Genomic DNA, 24,717 nt, shown 5'->3' on the forward strand with positions numbered 1-24,717 from the left:
AGACCCCAGTTGCCTCACTTCTTCCTGTATCTGGAGGTATCACTAGTGAAGGCCATAAAACAGCAAAGATGGCAGCCAGCTTCTTCCTTTGGAAGCTTCATCTCAGGTGGTTTCTGATCTGTTGCCAGCCCTCATACACCTGTAGGAGGTGGCTAGAGACCCCCACTGGGAGGTTTCACCCAGTCAGGAGTAACGGGATTAGGGACCCACCCAAAGAAGTAGTCTGGCTGCTTTTTGTAGAGCAGGTGTGCTGCACTGGGAGTCGGGGTGACCAGGGCCCTTATAGTCTGGACCACCTGTATTCTCCACAGCTGGCAGGCTAGAGCATCTGAGTCCACTGAACCATCAAGATGGTGGTTGTCCCTCTTCAAGGCAACCCGTCCCAGGAGATATCAAAGCTCTATCCGTAGAGCCCTGCTTGGAGTGACTGAAGCCCCTGCAGGGAGGACTCACCCATGAGGAATGGATTGGGGTCCCACTTAAAGAAGCAGCCTGGCTGCAATTTGGCAAGGCAGCTGTCCTACATTGTGGGGACCCTTCCTTGTGTGGTCCATCTGTATTATCCACAGCTGGCAGGCTGGAATGGCTGAGTCAACTGAACTGCAGAGATGATGGCTTCCCCTCCCTCCAGGAGCTCTGTGCCAGGGAGAGAGCAGAGTTCTGGTCATAAAACAATTGCTGGAGGGGCTTAAGGGGGTCCTCTCCAGTGAGGAGGAGTGACTTGGGGTCCCACTTACAGAAGCAGTCTGGCTGCTTTTTGGTAGGGCAGGTGTGGTTCATTGTACCAGAGGGAACCCTTCCTAGTTCTGACCGTCTGTGTTCTGCACAGCCAGGAGGCTGCAGCAGCTGAGTCGACTGAACCACAGAGATGGCGGCTGCCCCTCCCCCTGGGAACTCAAACCTATCTCAGGCAAACTCCCACCCGCTGCCATTGGCTGTCTGGGATTCCAAGCTGGTGGTCTTAACTTGTGGGGCATCATGTAAGTGGGGCCTGAAGAATGGCATTGCTTGGCTCCCTGGATTCAGCCCCCTTCCTAGAGATGGATTTCCTGCCTTGCTGGTGATTGTGGCCGGAGTATGTAAAACTTCTGGGCCTCTTTGTATGTGCCTGAGTGGCTGCTCTGCCAAGACAACACACAGCTCTGTGTATCAGACTCAAGGCTCTGGTGGTGTGGACTCAAGAGGGGGTCTCTTGATCCGCAGGTTGCAAAGATTCATGGGAGATGCATGGTTTCCTGGGTTGCACAATCACTCACCACTTCCCTTGGCTGAGGGTGGAGGTGCCTTTGATTCTGTGCTGCTCCAGGGTGGGCTCCCCACCCTGCCCAACTTTTCTTCATTTTCCATGGGCCAGTGGTTTTCCTAGTCAGTCCCAATGCGAGAACTTGGATATTTCAGTTGAAGATACTGAATTCACTTGCCCCTTTTCATTCCTCTCTGTGAGTGCTGCGGGCAGAGGCTTCTAATTGACCATAATGGATTGATCTCCCCGCAGTGAAGTGTTTTAAGAGGAAGAACACGTGGTATCCTGGAAAATCAGCATAGCATCATGGCTCAGAAATAAGACTCTGCAGCCAGGCAGGTTGTTTGGTTTGGAATTCTGGTCCTGCAACTTACCGGTAACCTCTCTGTGCCTTAGTTTCCTCACAGTTTAAATAGGGATAAAATAATATCTACTTTATAGGTCTATTTGCGAGGTTTTAAAATTCTTGGAATAGTACCTGACTTATTATACATGCTACAGAAGTGCTTATTCAATTAAATAAATAAAATCATCTTTGGTAAGATAACTCTGAACATTGTATGGTTTAGTAGAGGATGCTGACAAGAATAAATAATTAAAACATATTATGAAGTAAGCATAAAAGGTAGTGGTAACGCAAAGATGAGAATGAGCTCTGCTTTCTGTGATTAGTGTTAGCAGACAAATGTCACTGTACTCAGAAGCTTAAAGCCTAGTGAGGGAAGCTGACATGAATGAAAACCAATGGGAAAAAATGTTAGAGTAGAGGTATAAGCAAGAGTGATTAATTTCAACTTGAAAGCAAATGGGGGAGGTTTCACAGAGAGGGGCCCAGCATATTGGTTGATTGCTTGGGCTCCAGAATCAGGCCAGCTCAGTTTAATGCTGACTTTGTACCTCACTGGTTTTCTGACTTGACCTCTCTAATCCTCCATCTCCTTATCTGTAAAGTGGGGATAAATAATAATGATCATAATTTGTAGCTCATAGGACAAATAAGAATTCACAGCTAATGCATTGAAAATCTTAGCACAAGGCACTCAATAAATGTGAAGCTTTTATTATTATTACGAGTTGAAACTTGAGTGGGAAAGAACTTTGTTGGCATTAAACATGAGAAAAGGCCCAGAAGTTGAAAAGCATTTGACATAACGAATAGCAAGTCAGTGCCACTTAAACTGTAGTCACCACCACCAGTCAATGAACAGCTTTTTACTGGTCCATGAACAGGTAAGTATAGAAATTGTGAGTAAACATTTAGAAATAAAAAAAACAACAGCCAAAAATTGAAAAACTATATTTATGCTTTTTGGGATACTCGTTGTACACTTGTAATAAAAACTGTGCTTGTAGTTTTTGTCTCTTATCTGCTAGCTGGTTTTGAATTGTGTTTTACAGAAATAATGGGCCATGTCAGATTGGAAATAATAAAAACTTTTCCTTTACCGTTGATGGTTTGAGAAAAAAGTAATTCAGTGGGGTTTGATATGGCATCCGAGAGATAATTCTGGAAAGGTGGGTCAGGGCCATGTTTATGAGGACCCTCCAATGCCTCACAGAGTTCACACTTTTTTCGGTGGGCAACAGGGCTAGTAAGGTTTAGAGGGATTGTTAACCGAAGGTGAGTGGACTTTCCACATTTTGTGTGTGTGTGTGTTTTTTCCCCCCAGCGAGCATGTGCTTTTTCTTTCTTTTCTTTTTAAATTAAAAGTTCTGTTTTGTTTTTTTAGTTAAGAGGAGAGACTGGAACTGCTCAGTGTTCCACAAAGATAACTGTTTGTATTTGATAAGAGTTTCCTTAAACAAAGGAATTTGCACTTATCAAAACATAAAGCATTGAAAACACTGAGCACATACTCTGTGACCAGAATGCGTGTGACTTGTTGAGATAAGCCACACCAGGTAATCAGATGAGTCTCCTTTCTTCTTGGGCACCCTCATATAATTAAGGCACAAACGAAAGAGAAAAGACTGATCTCTCAGTTCGGGTCATCTCTTCTGCCTTCCATCATCACCGCCTAACAATCCTACACCTGGCAGGATGGGAAAACGGTTTAATAATCGCTTCCCTCTGGGAGGCGTTTGACAGCTCAGAAAGCATGGCCTTTACTCAGGCTCAGAGAAACACAAAAACCTTTCACGTTTTCCTTTCAGCTTCGCAGCCCGGTCCTTCTCTACCTGCACGGGCACCCATCGAAGCACAGGACCCTTCTGCCAAGCCATGCGCCTTCTCAGGCCCCTGCCGCCCGCCTTGCCTGAGGCTGTGCTTCTGAAAAGCACGCGGCCCTGGCCTGCGCACCACCCAGTCTGAGGGAGACGCCCCTGCACGAAGGAGTCAGGCCTAGGCGCTCCGGACCCAGGGCGACACTCAATTTTCTAACAGAAGCCACAGCCCAGAAGCTGAGCAGCCTTCTGGCCGATCTGTGTCCCTAAGGTCGCCCTCGGAAGGCGAGTGAGACCCCCCCGAGGCGTTCCGGAGGTGGCGCCCGGCCCCCGAGTCAGGTCTTTGCCCCGCCTCTCGGCCCGCGGCCTGGCCGGCAGGCAGGGCTGCAGTCACTGGGCGGCGCGGAGGGCCCCAGCCTGGTCAGGGGTGTGGCCGCCGCCACCGTAAGGCTAGGCCGCGAGCCCGGTCCTGGGAGCCGCCTCCGTCGCCGCCGTAGGAGCCGCCCCATCAGGTGCGTTTGCAGCCGACCTGGCAGTGCCCGCGGGCGGCTGGACCGAGGCCTTGGCTCCTACCCGCGGCGGTCGGGCGGGCTGAGGCTGGAGCAGGCCAGGGGCGGGGGCAGACGGGGACGGACTTCCAGCATCGCTCATTCCGGGGAGTGACGGGAGGACCTGGCTGGGGAGCGGCGGGTTGGCAGCCTGTGGCTGCCCCTTCGTGACACTGGAGGCACCGAGCCTAGAAATGGGGAAGCTGTGACGTGGGGGTGGTGGAGGATGCTGCGGGACAGCAGCGAGCACGGCCCTCAGCCGTCCTTCCCAAGACGGTTTTACTTCCCGTCAGCAAGCCGCCCCCTTCACCCCCCATCTGCAAACATTCCTGGTCCCCCTGAGCCTCCAGTATGCTTTATGCAGTTCTTTTGGGATTCCTTTCGCATTTTACCGTGTGGTTTCGCTTTTGATGCGTCTAGTTTCTGCTACTAGACTCTCCTAGAATCTAAGTTCCATGAGGGCAAAGTCCCATCTGACTTAGGACTCAGAGCTACTCGATAAGTAATTGGATGAGTACCTATGCCATAGAACTGAGTGAATTAACAAATGAGTAAGTCAGTGAGTGCATATGAGATCGAACTGAATGAATCAGTGCATGAGTGAAAATAAAGATATATGAAGTGGAAGCAGTGAAGATGCAGGCTTACAACTCCTAGGTTTTGATAGCTTTCCAAAAAGTTGTGTAAATGTTGCACTTTTGCAAATGGAGGCATTCTGATTGGGACCACTTAAAAAGAGTTCTATTCTATGCTGTTAAAATAATCTCCAGAAACGACCCCTGGTATTTCCATTTTTGGTGGACTTGGCTTTATGTGTTTGCTTACAACAAAATATGCCTAGGTTTTTTCTTGCTTGTGTTTTGTTCACTTCTACTTTGGACGTTTAAAGAATCATTGTCACTATAATATTTCATTCATTTCTTAAAGATAAGGGTGACTGTAAAGGCAGAACCATATGACTCTGACTTGTTCGTAAAACCAGGCGTTTCTTTTGAATTCAGAGTTGTTAAGAATCTTGTCTGTTTTCCTGAGACAGGTGCTGGCTGATTTGCAGGTGACTGAAGAAGGCTACATAGGGCCCAGAGAGACATTTATCTGTTTGTAAACACATAGGCTTAGCACATAGCTTTAATACAGTTGGTCACTGCAGCAGTTCTTAGTTTCCAGGCCCAGGTTCCAGAAGAGCCGGATGACCTTGGACTTGCCACTTGATCTCTTTAGGTTTTAATTTCTTAATCTCCAAAATGAAGGTGTTTAGCTAGGGACCCTTCCTGAGTTAAACCTTTGGGATTCTTTTTTATCAGGGTTAGAAGATGAAATTACTGATGATTTCCTGGAGTTCTGCTTACTTCACCTCCTCTGTTTGAGATTCCATAGCATTTTGTCTCTGCTGTCTTCTCTGCTATTTACAACTCATTTCCTTTCTTCTCCACATCTGCAATAAGAAAGCCTGGGAGCTCAAGATAAGTATAATAAACCCTAGGCTGGTGGGGAGAAAGGAGGGCAAGATTTTCTTCTACATTGTCACAGGCTCCTGGTCCTGGGTCTGACTTGTTTCCAGTGCAACCTAGTCTGACAATGCTATATATTCCCAGTGTATCCGGGGAACTGCATCCCTATTTCTTTGCATGCATTTGAGATTAGTTATCATGGATCACATTTTGGAGCTGGAAGGACCTTGAAGATTTTTTAAAGGCACTTCAAAAGTCATTATACATACGTATTTAAATATTTTTGCATGCTACATTTAACAAACACAAGGTTCCAAATGTGTTAAGTAAAATGAAATTAATGTTACCTACTTCAGTTAATTCAAGTTGATAAGGAGAAGTGGAATTCACATGTTGCTTGGTGAAAAGGACCAACCCAAAGAGCCAGTTATGAGGTCATGTGTCATACAGACATGGAATGTTACAAAGCTGATATTTATGGGGCACTGACCATACACCAGGCACTGTTATATTTAATCTTTTTACTTATATTGCCCCATTTAATTGTCACTATATACCTAAGAGCTAGATACTATGGTAATTCCTATTTGACCTTCTTAACTAGAAACAGCACTTGGAAAATGGGCGAGTTAGGACTTAGAACTCAAGCAGATGGAAACAGGGTTTCTCCCAGAAACAAGACAATCTTGCCAGGAAAGACTGTGTGACTTTGAAGAATGTGGTCTCTGTGTGTGTTCAAGCATATATACAAACCCTGCGTTATTTGGGTAACTGAATTTAGAATGAGAGTACAGGGTGAAATGATTAAGACTGAATTATAAGGGAGTTGGTTGTTTTATCATTTTGAAAATTATTGAATTCCATTGAGATTCTAGGAGACTCTGATACTTTGACCTAGGTGCTCATGCATCTTAATTTTAAAAGTATTCAGACTTACCATTTAGGGAATATAAAATGAGTGGCATCAAGAGTTGTCATCAGTGAATGGCACTTAAGGGCTTTGAACCATGAGTGCCAAGCAGTGTTGTTTCTTGGACTAGCTTTGTGCCCTTGGTAAGACACTGCCTTCCAACCTCCTTCTTTATAAGACCAACAATCCTTAGTATAGACAAAGAACAATGCCTACATCTGTGTAATCCAGAGACAAGAATGCAGGATGGGTTTCCAGAACTCTTATAATTAATTGATGAGAGCAAAAGAGGAAAAGAGAGGCCCATAAAATAAGTGGGAAATTATTTTGTTTCTTTTTTGTCAGCCAAGTTTAGCCCCATGGAAAGCAGAGACCAGTTGTGGCCGCCTGAAAAACTAAGAGCTGATGCCAGTTTGATTTAGCTCAGGAGGCTGAAACTTTCTGCCCCAAAGGCTGGTGTGATGGAATAGACCTTCCCATTGCTCACAATATTATGGAAAAAACATTAAAGCAACAATTTTTATTACTTGCCCTGAAGCTAGAGCTTTAAAATGTACTTTCGCCTCCTACCCTCCCTAAACCACTTAACTTTTAAAAACAAACAACCCATTCATGTGTTTGTTACAGTAACATTATTAGTTCTTTCTCTTTATTCCTGGGCCCTTTTCTTTAATGCAGTGAAGTATCTGGAGGGGTGTACCTCTGGATCTCTGGAATTTTCCTTTAGTTATTTTATTCAGAAAATATTAATTTCAATAACCGTTTATTGAGTGTGTACTATGTGCCGGATAAAGATGAATGAGAACAAATTTAAATAGGAGAGTGACCCATCTGCAAACAATTGCACCACAGGGTAATGTGGAAGTAGTGGTCACTCACTCTTCCAGGAAAGAGGTGTGACTGGAGCTCAGGAAGACTTTGCAGAGAAGGTGAATTTCAAACTGTGTTTCAAAGCCTGAAGACCAAGCAGAGGGAGAAGGGTATTCCAAGAATGGAGAACAACAAGAGCAAGGAAAAGGACGCAAGTATGAACACGGCATTCTTCGGGAGATGGGACTTCAGTGTGGCTGTGGTAGGGAGGTCTGGTAAGGTTAGGGCCAGACATTGATGGTCCTTGAATGTCATGTTATTTAAACTTTATCACAGTCTAGATAATCCTTTTCAGCATTATTTTTGTTTTGTTTTGTTTTGAGACAAGGCCTCTCTCTGTCACCCAGGCTGGAGTGCCATGGCAAGATCTCAGCTCACTGCAACTTTCGCTTCCTGGTTCGAGTGATTCTCCTGCCTCTGCCTCCCAAATAGCTGGAACTACAGGCGCATGCCACTACAGCCTGGCTAATTTTTGTATTTTTAGTAGAGACGGGGCTTTGCCATGTGGGCCAGGTTGATCTCGACCTTCGGGCTGCAAGCTATCTGCCTGCCTTGGCCTCCCACAGTGTAGGGATTACAGGCATGAGCCACTGTACCTGGCTGTTTTCAGCATATTTAAGCTGAATTTTAAGCAGAGGAGTGATATGATTGGATTTTCTTTAGAAAATAGCTACAGTAATGTTTCAGAAGAACTGGGGAATGAAGAGCCAGAAGGCCACAGGAAAATGAAGATGCTATTGCCATAGTTCTAATGAAATAGGATAAGGATCTAAACTAAGATAGGTTTGAGAGGCTTTTTGAAAACAGCAGGATTAATGACTAGCTGGATATGGGAAATATGTTTAAAAATAATCTGAGGTTTTGGAATTGCTTAACTGGGTGAGTGGGGATGCCACTAATGAGGGTAACAAATGTAAGGTGAGGAAGAAGTTTCGGGAGAAAGACGGTGAGTGAGCGGAGGTAGCTGTGGAACATCCAGGTAGAGATCCCAGGATATAGCCTTTTCTGTAGCTGTGCTGTGATGTCACACAGTCAAGACCTCAGCCAAACATTACAATAGGGTCTCGGTCTAAAAAGACACATCAGTTTAATAACTCACTTAAAAAATACATCATACTTATCTAATGACCATTACATTATATTTCAGGCGAGTTCTTAGAGAACTCTGATTCTTGTGTAAGTGCCAGTAAAGGAAAGAAGATTGGAGACTCAAACAATGAGGGGTTATTATAAGCTGCCAGAAGAAACTGAAAAAGAGAAATACAGACCAGAGTGGTTCAAAGGAACAAAGATAAGGAAATGGCAGGAGTGTTGCAGAGAGCCGTGGTTTCCAAAGACACAGGTATAGGCAGATATGAAATACAGAAAAGAAATTTGAGCTGGTGCTTCCAAATAATTGTACTTCTTTAATGGTAAGATATCACAAGCTTTGATTTCTCATCTTATTCAGTTTGTCAGGAAGAGACAAACAGGAGATTGTTCAGAGGTGTGGGTGCTGGGCAGAGGGCTTGATCTCATTTTGCAGAGAAAGTGTTTGGAGACTTTGAACTAAGCAAAGAGTAACAGGGAAAGTAAGATAAAAATGAAAAGGATAATGATTTGGAGAAATTTTCCAGAAAATTTAAGTAATTCTATGACAAACCGGTGTTAACAAAGAAAAAGGCAGATCAATGCAGTGTTCTCTTGATGCAGTGGTATTAGACTTCCTTGGAGAAAAGATTCACATAGCACCTTATATTTAAAAAGCAATTTTATATTTGATTGTTATAAGAACCTAGGAAGTAGGTGCACCCAGGCCTTAATATCTTTCTTTTATAAACTAAAAATCTGGCATGAAGGAGGCTGCAGTTTGTCTCATGGCTCAGATGGCTCAGATCCCGTGGCTGGCAGGGACTCAGAGCCTTCTGACTTTGGGTCCATTGCTTTGTCCATTGTATCGAAGCCTTGCCTTACCTTGGAACCTTGGCCTTCTGCAGTGTGTCCCCTCCTTCCCTTACCGTATCATATCACGGAAATGTAAAAGTAAAGCAGATGGTATTTGAACAGCAAAAGAGCCAAGATCTCTGCGGAGACAGACAGTGACGTGAAAGGATCCTTAGCACCGATTATGCTATATACAATGGGGATGTTCATGAAGGGTTGTGCATAGAGCCTATCTATGTAAATCAAATGACACTTTCAATGTGGTAGGGGAGTCCACAATATCAAAGTGTTATGATTAAATTTTTTATGAGGCAAAAAATCCCTTTATAAAATGAACAGTCACTCCTTGTTTTATTATCTGAATAAATCCAGACTTTCAAATATGGGGTTGACTTAAAGCAAGATAGCAGCCTACATCTATATTTGTCATATGTGAAGATTTTTCTGACTTGGGTATTGAATATGAAGATGGGGATCTGGAGCTGGATCCTCTAATTGTTAGAGACCATTTAAAATATAATGGACATCATGACTCGTAGTTAAATCCATCCAGCTACCTTTACTGTTTACCAAGTACCTAACAGGTAGGCCATTGGATGGGGCAAAACTCAGCTGGGAAATGGAGAGACAAGCCCAGCACTGGCACTGCCTTCAGTCTGACAGTTAGACCACAAGAGAGTCATAAATGTAAATTCACCAATATAGTGAGCCAGGGTAAGAAAACCAGAAACTCTTATGGTCCTCGAATTCTACATCAGTATTAAAATGAAACCAAGTATATTTCAAAGCAAAGACCATTATATTAGACCCAGAGTTATTTTGTACTGATAAAAGATAACCTCTGTAAGGAAGAAGAGGTAGTTGTGACTCTTTTTTGCATCAAACATCTAAAAATGCATATCTTCAAAATATGTAAAACTAATGATCAGAAGTATGAGAAAATAAGCAAAGCTACTTGTAGGACACCTTAGATCTGTTGTTTTACATGACAAATTAAATAGACAAAGTCAAATGGTAATATGCAAGATTTGAATAGTATAACTAATGAGGTTAAATAATTTATGAGTGAATAGGGATATGGAACATTTAATAGTATATTTTATTAATCAAAAATAATTATTTATATTATGTATGAATATACATGTACATGATATATATTGGAATATATATGGGGTATATGTGTGTATATATATATTTCCTTTTTTGCATTAAGTTCTTTTTTATTTTATTGTAAATTGACAAATTATGATTGTATATATTTATGAGGTACAAAGTAATGTTGATATATGTCATAACACAACATTTCATACAATGTGGAATGATTAAATCAAGCTAATAAGCATACCCATCACCTTAAATACTTATTTTTGTGGTGAAAATATTTGAAATTTGCTCTCTTAGCGATTTTGAAATATACAACACAGTATAATTAACTATAGTCATCATGGTGACAACGTAATCTCAAAAAACATAATGCTTTTGTTTAATGAAAACTTTGAACCCTTTGGCATTCCCCATTTTGCCCAACCCCTCAGACTTTGGTCAGCACCATTCTACTCCATGCTTCTTAGTTCTGTTGTTTTAGATTCCACACAGAAGTGAGATCATGTGGTATTTGTCTTTCTGTGCCTATGTCTGGCTTATTTCATTTAGCATAATGTCCTGCAGCTTCATCCATGTTGTCACAAATGACAGAATGTCCTCATTTTTAAAGGCAGAATGGTATTTCATTGTGCATATATATGACCTTTTCTTTATCCATTTATCTGTTGATGGACTTAGGTTGATTCTATAATTTGGCTATTGTGAATAGTGCTGCAGTGAACATGGGATAGTGCTGCAGTGAACATGGGATTGCACATATCTCTTTAATATAATTATTTCAAATCTTTGGATATGTACTTAGAAGTGGGACTGCTGGATCATATGATAGTTCTATCTTTAGTTTTTTTGAGGAGTCTCCATAAAGTTTTCAGTAATGGCTATACGAATTTACATTCCCATCCACAATGCGTAAGAGTTTCCTTTACTTCACGTTGTCACCAGAATTTTGTTTTTGTGGCAGGATCTGGTTCTTTTGTCCAGGCTGGAGTACAGGGGTGTGATCTCGGCTCACTGCAACCTCTGCCTCCCAAGATCAAGCCATCCTCCCTCCTCAGCCTCCTAGGTAACTGGGACTACAAGTGTGCCACTGTGCCTGGCTAATTTTTGTATATTTGAAGAGATGGGGTTTTGCCATGTTGCCCAGACTGGTCTCAAACTCCTGAGCTCAAGCAATCTATTCCCCTTGGCCTCCCAAAGTGCTGGATTACAAGAGTGAGCCACAGTGCCTAGTGCACTTGTTATTTTCTGTCTTTTTCATAGTAGCCATTCTAACTGGGGTGAGATATTATCTCATTGCAGTTTTGATTTGCTTTTCTTTGATAATTAATGATGTTGAGCATTTTAAAATATATCTGTTGGTCATTTTTATGTCTTCTTTTGAGAATTGTCTATTCAGGTTCTTTGTCCATTTTTTAATCGAGTTGCTTGTTTTTTTGCTATTGAGTTGTTTGAGTTCCTTATACAGTTCATCCTTGAGCAATGCGGGGCTTAGGTGTGCTGACTCCCTCTACATTTGAAAATTCTATTATAACTTTTGATTCCCCCAAAACTTAACTACTAATAGCCAACTGTTGACTGGAAGTCTTACCAGTAACATAAACAGCCAATTAACATGTATTTTATATGTTACATGTAATATATATACTATATGCTTACAATAGAGTAAGATAGAGAAAAGAAAATTTTATTGAGAAAATCATAAGGGAGAGAAAATATATTTACTATTTATTAAGTGGAAGTGAATAATCATAAAGGTCTTCATTCTTGTCATCTTTATGTTGAGTAGGCGGAGGAGGAGGAGGAGGAAGAGAAGGGGTTGGTCTTGCTGTCTTGGGGTGGCTGAGGTGGAAGAAGTGGAGGAGGTAGAAGGGGAGGGAGGAGAGGCAGGCCCACTTGGTGTAACTTTCTGGAAATACATAATAATTTCTGTATGGCTACTTTTCTTTTTTGGAAAATGTTGTAAAGTTTATCTTAAAATGTTTCTATACAGTATCAGTCTTTCTTCTGCTATTTGCTTTAGCTTCAGTGCCCATATCATAGAAGCGTTCATGTCATAAAAGAAGTCAAAGTGGTCTTAAATAATCAGAACGGTTCTGCCAGATTGTTGTTAATTTGCTTTTTGGTACTTTTATATCCTCCTCCTCATCATAAGGCACTGGTTCAGAAGCATTCTGTCAAGTTGTCTTCTGTCGATTCCTCTGGTGTGTAGTGTCTATTAGCTCTTGAATTTCTCCGAGATTCATATCTTGATATCTTCACTCACCACCTTTTTTCCCACTGTATTCACAATCACTTTCATGATTTCCTTGATTGGCTTTGTCATAAATCCTGTGAAGTCATATACAACAGCTGGGCACAGTTTTCTCCTGCAGGAACTTATTGTTGGCTTGGTGGCTCACAGCTTTTTCTATAACAGTGATGGTGTCTTCAATGGTGTAATCCTTCTAGACTTTCATGATGTTCTATCAGGGTTCTCTAACATAGCGTTGACATCCTTTCCACAGAGTACTGTGTATAATGAGCCTTCAAGGTCCTTATGATCCCCTGATGTAGAGGATAGTTAGAGATATTGTGTTTGGGGGCAAGTAGAACACTTTGATGTCTTTGATGTTGAACTCATAGGGTTCTAGGTGGCCAGGGGCATTGTCTAATATGAAAATAATTTTAAAAGGCATTCCCTTACTGGCAAGATACTCTCTGACTTCAGGGAAAAAGCATCAGTGGAACCAATCCAGAAAAATAGTTCTTGTTTAAGCCAAAAGACTGGCAGCTGATGTTTATCTTTTCCCATCAAGACTTGGAGGTTAGCAACTTTATAGATAACAATCCTGACCATAAACCTGACTGAATTTGCACAAAACAGTAGAGTTAGCCTATCCCTTCCTACCTTAAATCTTGGTGCTCACTTCTCTTCCTTACTAGTAGATGTCCTTTGTGGCCTTTTTTTTTTTTCTTTCCCAGAATACAGCATGTTCATCTGCATTAAAACCCTGTTTAGGCAGGTATCCTGTCTCCTCGATGATTTTTTAATGGCTTTGCAATATAGTTTGATATCAGGTAGTGTGATGCCTCCAACTTTCTTTGTTTTGTATAAGATCATCTTGGTGATTTTTGTTTTTATTCCCTATGAATTTTAGGATTTTTTTTCTATTTCCTTTTAAAATATACTTTCTGGCCATTTTTCTCTCTCTTCATCTTCTGAAATTTCTATTATGTGAAGGTTAGTTCCCTTGATTGTGATTGTGTCACATAATTTTTGTAGGCTTTCTTTGTCTTTGTCATTCTTTTTTCTTTTTTCTCCTCTGGTGAATAATTTCAAATATTCTGTCTTTAGCTCACTGATTTTTCTGCTTAATTGAGTCTGCTGTTGAAGATTTCTATTGTATTTTTCAATTAAGTCATTGTAATCTTTATCTCTAGGGTTTTTTATTGTTTCTACTTCTTTTTCTACATTCTAATTTTGTGTATTATTTTTCAAATTTCATTTAATTTTATATCCATATATTCTTGTAGTTCACTGAACTGCTTTACAAGGATTCTTCTGGATTTTTTTCCTGCCACTTTATAGATCTTCATTTTTTATTCTGTTATTGGAACTTTGTTAGCTTCTTTTGATGATTACAGATGCTCTTTGACTTACGACGGGCTTATGTCCTGTTAAACCCATAGTAATTTGAAAACTTTGTAAGAAATGTGTTTAATACCCCCAATAAACCAATTGTAATGTCAAAAAATTATAAGTTGAACCACATAAGTGCAGATGCTCCTTGACTTACAATGGGGTTATATCCTGATAAGTACGTTCTAAGGTTGTATAGTTGTAAGTTGAACCATCATAAATTGGGGACCATCTATATTTGTAATCCTTGTGTTCTTTCATGGGTGTCTGCACATTTGAAGAGACAGCTTCCTTCTGAGTGCAGTGGTATAATGACAGCCCACTGCAGCCTTCACCTCCTGGGCTCATAAGATTCTCCCACCTCAGCCTCCTGAGTAGTTGGGACAACAGGTATGTGCCACCATGCCTGGCTACTTTTTGTATTTTTTGTAAATATGGGGTTTCACCATGTTGTCCAGGCTGGTCTTGAACTTGTGGGCTCAAGTGATCTACTTACCTTGGCTTCCCAAAGTGCTGGAATAACAAGCATAAGCCACTGCATCTGGCCCCAACAGTTTGCTCTTCTGGTCTTTACAGGTATTCTTTGGCAGGGATTGGCCTTTACTTCTTAGTCTAGGGTGTGATTCTTATTGGTTCAGGTGGTAATGACCCCATGCAGGAAGAGCTTGCTATAGTTGGCTGGGCTGCTGCCTTTGCTCTGAGGTCTGATGGGGCTGCTGGCTAGGCTCCCCTGCCTGGGGGAGACCACTGACTGGGCTCTGCTATAATTTCTCATTGGACAAGGTTGTAGGGTATATTTCCTGGCTGGGTGGTACTACTTTTTGGGTTCAACAGTTATGCAGGGCTACAGGCTGGACTCTGAGTTTAGGTGGAGTTGCTGCTCAGGATGGATGGGGTCTGGAGGCTATGCGGCATAGAACTGCACAGTTGAGGATTGCCTCTTCCTGGGTAGGGCCTTGGAGTGGGCTCTGAGTCTGGATCGAGTCACTCTTTGGACTTCTGGGTTCAAACCCTGTGAACCCCTATGATCCACAGAAATGCCCTGTGTTGGTCATCTCCACATCTCCCTCCTGGGTAAGGCATTGGGGTGGTCTCTGAGGCTAGATATGGAGGCTATCCATCTAAAGACTCAAACCAGGCTGACCTTCTCATCATGTTTCTGTGAACAGTGTGCTTGGCTTTGCAAGTGAGCTGTACCATTGGGTGGTGTCTCTGATTTTGCACCACCACTGGGAGGCACATAGAGCCATCACCAAAATTTGCACACTGGTCCCTCTGAGCTCTGCCTCCTTTCTTTGTTTATACCTAACCCCAGGAGGTCTAGCCATGTCATTACTGCCAGTATTCCCCATGAGGTCAGACAGACAGGAGTGGACTTTCTGGGAAGTGTCTCAGAATGCTGGGGAGCCAGATGTCTAGAAACTCTGTTTTTTTACTGTATGGGCCCAGTTAAAAAGATCCTCTTGGCTGGGCACAGTGACTCAAGCCTGTAATTCCAGCACTTTCGGGGGCCGAGGTGGGTGGATCATGAGGTCAGGAGATCAAGACCATCCTGGTAAACATGGTGAAACCCCGTCTCTACTAAAAATACAAAAATTAGCTGGGCATGGTGGTGTGTGCCTGTAATCCCAGCTACTCAGGAGGCTGAGGCAGGAGAATTGCTTGAACCTAGGAGGTGGAGGTTGCAGTGAGCCGAGATTGTGCCACTGCACTTCAGCTAGGGTAACAGAGAGGGACTCCGTCTCAAAAAAAAAAAAAAAAAAAAAAAAAAAAAAATCCTCTCTCTGTGCATCACCATGCTGATTTGGGAAAGCAGGAGGGGCAATATGGTCAACGTGAGATTGTTCCTCTTCTAATGTGGTTTTTGTTTGATTCAGCGGCCTATTCTTTCAGCTGTCTCCATTTCTTTTTTTTTTTTTTTTTTTTTTAAATTTATTTATTATTATTAAACTTCAAGTTGTAGGGTACATGTGCACAATGTGCAGGTTTGCTACATATGTATACTTGTGCCATGTTGGTGTGCACCCATCAACTCGTCATTTACATCAGGTATAACTCCCAATGCAATCCCTCCCAGCTGTCTCCATTTCTTTCTCAAGTTTGTAAGTTTTCACAAAAGTGTTCTTGTCTTTGGATTGTTGCTTGTTGGACTTTCTGTAGAGGGAAGTGAAGCCAAGTGAAGCCTGGGATTTCCTATTCTGCCATCTTGCTGATGTCACACCTACATATTTACAGAAAATTCACATCCTGCTTGTAACATTTATGAGAGATTGTAAAAAACAAAACAACAATGACAACAACAACAAAAAACCCAAAAGCCTTAAATGAAGACTTTAGTGAATTCCAGAGTCTTTCTTACTCTTACTGGCCTTGTGCCTTAGTCCTCTGGTTTAGCCCCTGTTTCCAGCTAGCTTTTAACAGGTTGAGATGATGAAAAGAAAACATACCTCTCTCCTTTCATAATACTGTGAAGTAGCGCATATAATTCATCTTCCATGTTTATATACATATATCTCTTTTGTGCCAGAGCATAATTTTGAGATTCTTTTTTCATTATCAAAATACAATGGATCTATGCTATTCATAACTTATCTGAGCCTGTATTTGTTACATTTGAGTATTTTAAATCATTAATTCCGTTTGTATTGTATACCAAAATTTACCATCTAAAACACCTGGCTATTCTTTTGTAGGGTTTTTCTTTTCATTAGGTTTTTTGAGCTAAAGCTTAAAGAAAATCAGGGACCAAAGAAAGGCTAGAAAGTGACTGGAGGTATCATAAACATCAATTAAGTTCTTTGAGAAGCAGAAGGTATATCATGGAAGTCAGCATTATTCTGAATTCATTTCATTGCCTACTCAGTCCAAATTTTAGTGTTTACAACTTAATAATAACTCACTGGCACCTTGCATTTCCTGTGGCTTAATGGTTAAGAACATGGGCTTTGAAGTCATTGTCCTGAGTTCAAATCTGAGATCTACCACCATCACCTATGTGACTTTGGGCCAAACACATTTACTCTTTATACCTCCATTTCTGCATCCATAAAATTGAGATACAAATTATAACTGTCTGCAGTGGGCAGAATACTGTCTTCCCTACCACCACCTATGGTGTCCATATCTTAATCTCTGAAACCTGTGCATGTTAGGTTACATTGCAAAGGGAAATTAAGGTTGCAGATGGAATTAACATTATTAATCATCTGGCCTTAAAATAGGAAATTGTGCTGGATTATCCTGGTGGGCCCAGTGTAATCACAAGGGTCTTTAAAAGTGGAAGCGTGAAGCAGAAGAGGAAGTCAGAGAGTTCGGAAGATGTGATTGTGGAAGAATGTTCAAAGAGAGACAGTGCCACTGGCTTTGAAGATGGAGGAAGGGGGCCATGAGCCAAGGAATGTGGGTGGCCACTAGAAACTGAGGAAAGCAAGGGAATAGATTCTTTCCTAGAGCTTCCAGAAAGGGATGCAGCCCTGCCAATACCTTGCTTTTACATGATGCATACAGTGTCAGACTTCCGACCTACAAAACTGCAAAATAATAAATTTGTATTCTGATACCAAAGTTGTGGTATTTTGTTATAGCAGAAATAGAAAACAAATGCACTGCCATATGGGTTTGTTGTAAGGGTTAGGAAATGGAAACCTTTAGGACAGACCTGCCACATGGTAAATGCTCAGTTAGTATTAGCCACTATTACTATCCATTGGTACTTTAGTTTCCCTTCTGTCTTTGCTGTTTTGTGGTAGTTGTCTTGTAATTACCCAAATTTGTGGGTATCTTCCCTACCAAGACTATGGCCCTAGGTGTTTTTCACTCTCATTTTAGTCTATACTCAGCCTCCAGTAATTTGTCAAAATTACCATTTCAGAGTTCCTACTATTTTATGGTCCCAGCAGCTTCTGTTCCAGGTGAGTAGATCTTGGCTGTGACTCTCTGGATTTGCCTCTGTAGATTTTAGGGTGGTAGTTTGCCCTGCAACTTCAGTTCTGTGTGTGGGGTGGGGGGAGTCCAAGGAAAGTCACTGGTTTTTACTTTGTTTTGTTTCATTATTTTAAGGACATGAGTGCTGACTTCCAAGTTCTTTACATGTTGGTACTGAAATTGGAAGTGTGGGCAGTGCTCTTTACCCTATGGCTTTAATAATCTTTCTATACACATGAGATCTTCATCTGTACACGTGACTTCTTTCTGATTTCCGTTATCTGGTTTCCACTTCATTAATTTCATTTCCAAGCATGCTTTTTCTGTATTTTCTATTTAGGTTAGTGGCTTCTCAATCTAAGGGATAGTAGGTAATTTGATGTGTCTGAAATACAGGGTACAAAACAGGCTCATAATCAGGGAGATTACCCTTCATTCTCCAACTTTCCTGAATCCTTTTCTTCAGAATTAATAAGTCACCAAGGGCTGTTGTGTCTACCTATGAATTTTGCCCACATCCTTGCTGTCATTGCACTAGTCCTAACCCTTGACTCGGCCAAGCTAAATATTTTAAACCACTTTATCATCTATACTGCCTCAGGGTTGGATCATAGGTTGGATCATGTTACTACTGTATTTGCTAGTGCTACCATAACAAAGTCCTGCAGACTGGGTAGGTTAAACAACAGAAGTGAATTTTCTCATGGTTGTGGAGGCTGGAAGTTCAAGATCAAAGTGTCTGCATGTTTGGTTTCTTCTGAGGCCTCTCTTTTTGGCTTGCATGTGGCCATCTTTTCTCGAGGTACTTACATAGTCTTCTCTCTGTGCATGCACACCCCTGGTATCTGTGTATTCCAGTTTCCTCTTCTTATATGGACACCAGTCAGATTGTTTTAGGGCCCACTCTGATGGTCTCATTACCTTAACACCTCTTTCAAAGCCCCATTTTCAAATAGTCACATTCTAAAGTCCTGGGAGTTAGGGCTTTAACGTATGAATTTTGGGGAACACAATTTAGCCCATAACACCGACTGTATCCCTCTATGTATTCTGTACTCGTGAATGTATAATGAATCACCTACGAAGATTTAGAAAATACTGATTTTGGGGTCTCACCCAACTTCTTGTAGGTTCTGAATCAGTAGGTCTGAAATGGGGCTGAAAATACATTTGGGGTGTGTGTGGGGGGTGTGTGTGTGTGTGTGTATGTTTACATTTCTCCCTAGTGCTTTCCCAGGTTTCCTAGACTTTTTAACATTATTGGTGAACATACTATAAATGTTCATACCTTTGCTCATATTTGTTTTTTAACTGGAAATTCTCTTCCTACCATACATCTATGAAAATTAATTTAGCCTTCTAGGCTGAGCTGGAATATCATCTTTTCTGTTATCTTTTTCTCATTCTCTCCAGAGATAATCCTGCAATACTTTATTGTGATTTTATTTTAGTTTATATAAGTACTGAAGAATTTATTTTGTTTTATATGATAGTCATTTGCCTTCTTCTTTCACTAGCATTCTGAGACCAAAGAGGACATATTCTTTATTTCTGTATATATGAAACAGTGGAAGTTGTTCTGAACATAGTAGATAATTAATCCATCTTTGCAGTGTGAAAAATGAATTAGTTAATAAATGCTAATATTTTTAGTGTGACTTTTTGTACAATGGAGACCATTGGGCAAAAAATGAACATATCAAATGCAAAACAAGTGGCAGCCTTTTTTAAAGAAAAATACTTTACTTTTTTGAAAAGCAGTTTTAGATTTATAGCAAAATTGAGAGGAAGGTATAGAAATATCCCATGTACTACCTTCCCCTCATATGTACATTCCCCACCAGAGTGGTACATTCGTTGCAATTGATTAACCCAAACAGACATATCATAATCTCCCAAAGCCCATGGTTTATATTAGCGTTCACTCTTAGTGGTGTGCTTTCTATGGGTTTGGATTGCCCTAAAAATCTGCTGTACCCTACTTGTTCATCCCTCCCTTCCCCTCACTTCTGGCAACTACTGATCTTTTCACTGTGTTCATAGTTTTGCCCTTTCCAAGATGTCATATAGTTGGAATCATACAGTATGTAGTCTTTTCAGATTCACTTCTGTCACTGAGTAATATGCATTTACATCTCCTCCCTGTCTCTTTATGACTTGATAGCACATTTCTTTTTAGCTCTGAATAATATTCCATTGTCTGGATGTACTACAGTTTATTTATCCATTCACCTACTAAAGATCATCTTGGTTGCTTCCAAATTTTGGCAATTATGAATAAAGCTGCTCTTTACATCAATGTGCAGGTATTTGTGTTGACATGTTTTCAACTCTTTTGGGAAAATATTAAAGAACACCATTGCTGGATTGTATGTTAAGAGTATGTTTAGTTTTTTAAGAAACTGTTAAATTATTTTCCAGAGTGGGTCCACCATTTTACATTCTCACCAGCAATGAGTGAGCATTCCTGTTGCTCCACATCCTCACCAGCATTTGGTGTTGTCAGTGTTATGGTTTTTGGCCATTCTGCTAGGTCTGTAGTGGCATCTTGTTTTCTTTTCCATTTCCCTGTTTACATATGATGTGAAGTATTTTTTCACATATTTATTTTCCACTTTGTATCTTCTTTGGTGAGGTGTCTGTTAAGGTTTTTGGGTCATTTTGTAATTGGGTTGTTTGCTTTCTTGTTGCTGAGTTTTTAAGAGTTATTTGTATATTTTGGATAATAGTCCTCATTAAATGATATATCTTTTGCAAGAGTGGCAGAATTTTTGTTCAGTATTCTTTTCTTGAATTAAATATCCTTAACATTACACATAAACAGTACTTTTAATGTGTATTTTCAATTTGGAAATTTTAACATTTAAAAATTTCTCTTGATGAAGATATGTGATAATAGGAGGGGGGCAAAGTGAAGGCATTATAACAACTTTTGGTAATTGCATCTTCTTCTACATTGCATTTTTCAGGGCAGAGTATTAATGGTCCAGTTCTTGAAGATAAATGGATTCCTCAATGTTTATTTGTAGTATATCCTTGTTTATCTTCCTAATGAAGAACTGCATCCTTAAAGCTGGCATAATTAGGTGGACTTGTCTATTAGCTGAGTTACTAAGCTTTATTTTCCTGGGTCAATGAATAACAGAAACAATCCGCAAAATAATTAAATCAGTTAAGACCCAATTTTGGGGTAAGGAGCTGGGGTCTGGCATTTCCTTTTTGTTAGTTTTTCAAAAAATATTAAAACTTCAATGCTTGGCCAGGTGTGGTGGCTCATGCCTATAATCCCAGCACTTTGAGAGGCAGGCAGATCGCTTGAGCCTGGGAGTTCAACACTAACCTGGGCAACATGGCAAAACCTCGACTGTACAAAAAATACAAGAATTAGTTGGGTGTGGTTTGGCACTCTTGTAGTCCCAGCTACTTGAGAGGCTGAGGCGGTAGGATCACTTGAGCCCTGTAAGGGTGAGGTGAGGCTGCAGTGAGCCAAGATCGCACCAGCACTCCAGTCTGGGCTACAGAGCAAAGCCCTGTCTCAAACAAAACAAAATCTCAATGTTAAACTTTCTAGAGAATGGGTTATCACCTTTCAAGTCATTTTTCCAAACCCATTTCTGAACCAGGACAGGCAATAACAGAGATTGGCAGGGGAAGGACTGATGTCTACTCACAAGGGAAAAAGGACTCTGCGTTGAAAACACAGATGAGCCTTTGGATGTGGAAATTTACAAGGCTCAGAGAGCCCTGAAACATCTTTAGAAGTGGAGCCCAGTGGAATAATGGGAGGCTGTGTGCTGGCTTGGCAATGGAGCCTGTCTGGCACAAACTACACTGTAAACAACTCCTCAAACATTTGCATCTGCATACATGACATTAGATTCTCCAAATGTCCAATTAAACACTTGTCAATGGAAGAAATGTTTGTTTCCTCAGCTGACCTGTTGTCAGCCTTGGCCCTCCTGATGGGGAAACAGTTTCAGCTGATAGTGTTGTATGTCCTTCCTCTCTGGGCCTGATCTTGTCCCTCTTGAGAACTGTGGAGACTGTGCCAAGCTGTGGACCATGGGATTAGATTAGGTAACTAAAGAAAATATACACGCTCTGAGCACTTTTGAAACTTAAGAAAATCTTTAGTTTCTTTTGCACAGTTGTAAACCACTTGTGCTTAAAAAATTATAAAAGTGATTGCAGTTGAGATAAAGAGAAAAGAGCAGTGCTGATATGTGTTTATATACTTCTAAGGGCTGACTTCATTTTTTCAACATCTTAACAAATTTATATTGAACAAATATTAATTGTGTGGGGGGGGGTATGGTGTGTGTGTATGTCTCTGTGTGTGTGTATCTCACCATCTCTGTTGACAGAAATGCTCAATTATAAGTCTCTGTGACTGGAAAAGCAGTGAAGGACTCGGACACATGCCATAGAAACATAAAGGAAGCGAGGAAGGCAATATTGGAGAAGAATCAAAAGAGTTTAAATTATTCTTTGGAAAGTTGGAGTTTATAAATTAAAAAAAAAAGGCCGGGCGCGGTGGCTCAAGCCTGTAATCCCAGCACTTTGGGAGGCCGAGACGGGCGGATCACGAGGTCAGGAGATCGAGACCATCCTGGCTAACACAGTGAAACCCCGTCTCTACTAAAAACACAAAAAACTAGCCAGGCGAGGTGGCGGGCGCCTGTAGTCCCCGCTACTCGGGAGGCTGAGGCAGGAGAATGGCGTAAACCCGGGAGGCGGAGCTTGCAGTGAGCTGAGATCCGGCCACTGCACTCCAGCCCGGGTGACAGAGCAAGACTCCGTCTCAAAAAAAAAAAAAAAAAAAAAAAAAAGTATGACCTTGAGCAAATTTCTATTTTTACCAGTGTCAGTTTCCTAATCCATAAAATACGGAATATCATGTCAAAAACATCGAAAGTTATTGTTAAAATTAAATGAAATGATCTATGTAAAATACAGGAACACTTGCCACATTGTAAATGCTCAAGAAATGCTAGCTAATAATGAAATATGAAATAATACTTGTTTGGTCCAAAGTTAAGCATTCCTATCTGGTAAAGAGAAGGAGCAAAGGAACAAGAGAAAAATTAGATAATTGGTACAGTACAAACAGAGAATTTGGCTTTGGAAAGGAGGATGGGCAATTTTTTCACTGGGATGGGAGCTCAGAATGACTGTACAGGTAAAGGGATAGAAGAACTTTAAGGTGAGGATGAAGAAAGACAAAGCATGTCATGGTCATACTATTGTTTCTTCAGTTATGTAGAAGAGGAGAGCTTTTTCTGAGCATGAGGGGGAGTAGGAGTGAAATTTGAGGCTTAAAGAGAATGGAAAAATTTCATAACAGCTGCTGTGGAGAATTTGATAGGTGTCAACTGAAGATAAATATAAGGGTTGTGCAGCAATGCAGAGGATATGACTGAGGTCAGACAGCCTTAGTTTATAGTGGCATGATTTTGGGAATGTAGATGACGGCATTATGTACCCTGGAGCCAACACAGAGAAAATTCAAAATTAGCTTTGAGGAATAAGAAAGGAGGTGAGGAGTAAGGGTAAAGGCATCCTAAGGTGCTAATGAAAATGCTGTTGAAATCATTAACCACCAAGTAAGGTTGTGAGCCAAGATTAATCTGAAGTGGTCATTTGTGTGGATAGAAGTACAAACAGACTGGAGATGGGGAGGCCCTTCACTGGACAGGCAGCATGAATCTAGCTGCCGCTGTACCACACACAGGCTGAATGATGATGATATAGGAATGAAGGAAACACAATTCACTTGGGCAGCTCAAGAGCATTATTTAAGCTCTCAGTATATACTGGCTAGATCATCCATATGACAGCAATGCTTCCCTTGAAAATCTTTAAGTCTAGTGATATGCTCTGGATTATTTAAACTCAGACCGTGGGGTACTTTGAAGGAGGTAAGCAGAGGGTCCTAGGAAACCGTAGAATAGTACATTCAACATGACCTGTGAGAATAAAGGGCAGGTCAGGAAAGGTATCCTGGAAAATATCTTGCTTGAGCTGAATCAAGATTATTGTAGGAGAGCTGGGGTAAAGAATGGCAGAAAAGGGAGAGGCAAAAGCAAGGGAGAAAAAGCAAGGAAAAAGCAGAGCAAGGGAGTAGTTTGGCTAGGGCCGATAAAAGATTTCAGAGAAGGGATAATTGAGATGAGCTACATATGATGCTATTGCCAAGTGAGAGAAATAAGGAAGACATGAATGGAAGTGATAAACTTTGTATTGGTAGGAACAGAAGAAAGAGATGTCAGGAGAACAGAATGATGAGATTTAATGACTGATTGAATATGTGTGGAATGAATAGGTGATTTTACACTCTTGAGCCTGAATTATAGGGACAATTATGGTTTCATTAACAGAAAGAGGGAAATCCTGAGTTAGGGAAGATTTAGGGGAAGGTGATGAATTTGGAGATGTTGAATCAGAACATATGGTTTCAAGTGAAAGTAATGCAACTAAGATGGGACTAAACCAAATGAGAGAATTTGTAATGTTCATAATTAGTAAGTTCATAGGTGCATCTGGATTTAGGCATGCCTGGTTCTCCAGGGTTCAAATATGATATAGGCTCATCTCTTTCCCTATGATCTCTATCTCTTGGATTAGCTTGTCTTGCTTATTTTCATTCCAAAGACAGGCTCTCAGTATATGGTAGGCAAATGGGTACCTCCAGGTTCGCATTTCAGCAATCCCAGTGGAAATAACTTTTATTTCCAACATCTATATATTTTAAATGTAGGTTTTATTTTTATTCAGGTATAGTGAAGCCAGGAGATCAGGAGAAAATTGCCAGTGAATATATAATTTGTTACTCATACCTCCTATGATATGGGAGCACACGATGCCATGCAGACCACACAGGGAAGCACCAGGGTCAGTTAGGAAGCAGAAGGAGTGAGTAAAAGAGCCTTTATTTTGGGGTTTGTGGAAAGGAATGGATGAGT

General features: G+C 41.0%; 1 protein-coding gene across 2 annotated transcripts in view; it reads left to right on the plus strand.

The window, feature by feature from the left end:
- The first annotated feature begins 3,572 nt into the window (after positions 1 to 3,572).
- CPQ (carboxypeptidase Q) overlaps positions 3,573 to 24,717 on the plus strand; it is a 509,668-nt gene continuing 488,523 nt past the window's right edge. For both annotated transcript variants that reach the window (XM_073018231.1, XM_008001157.3), the window contains exon 1: positions 3,573 to 3,918. The gene's annotated coding sequence lies outside the window, so the exon portion shown is untranslated. The remainder of the gene's footprint in view (positions 3,919 to 24,717) is intronic.

The sequence above is a fragment of the Chlorocebus sabaeus genome, chromosome 8, assembly GCF_047675955.1.
Source record: "Chlorocebus sabaeus isolate Y175 chromosome 8, mChlSab1.0.hap1, whole genome shotgun sequence".
Lineage (NCBI taxonomy): Eukaryota > Metazoa > Chordata > Mammalia > Primates > Cercopithecidae > Chlorocebus > Chlorocebus sabaeus.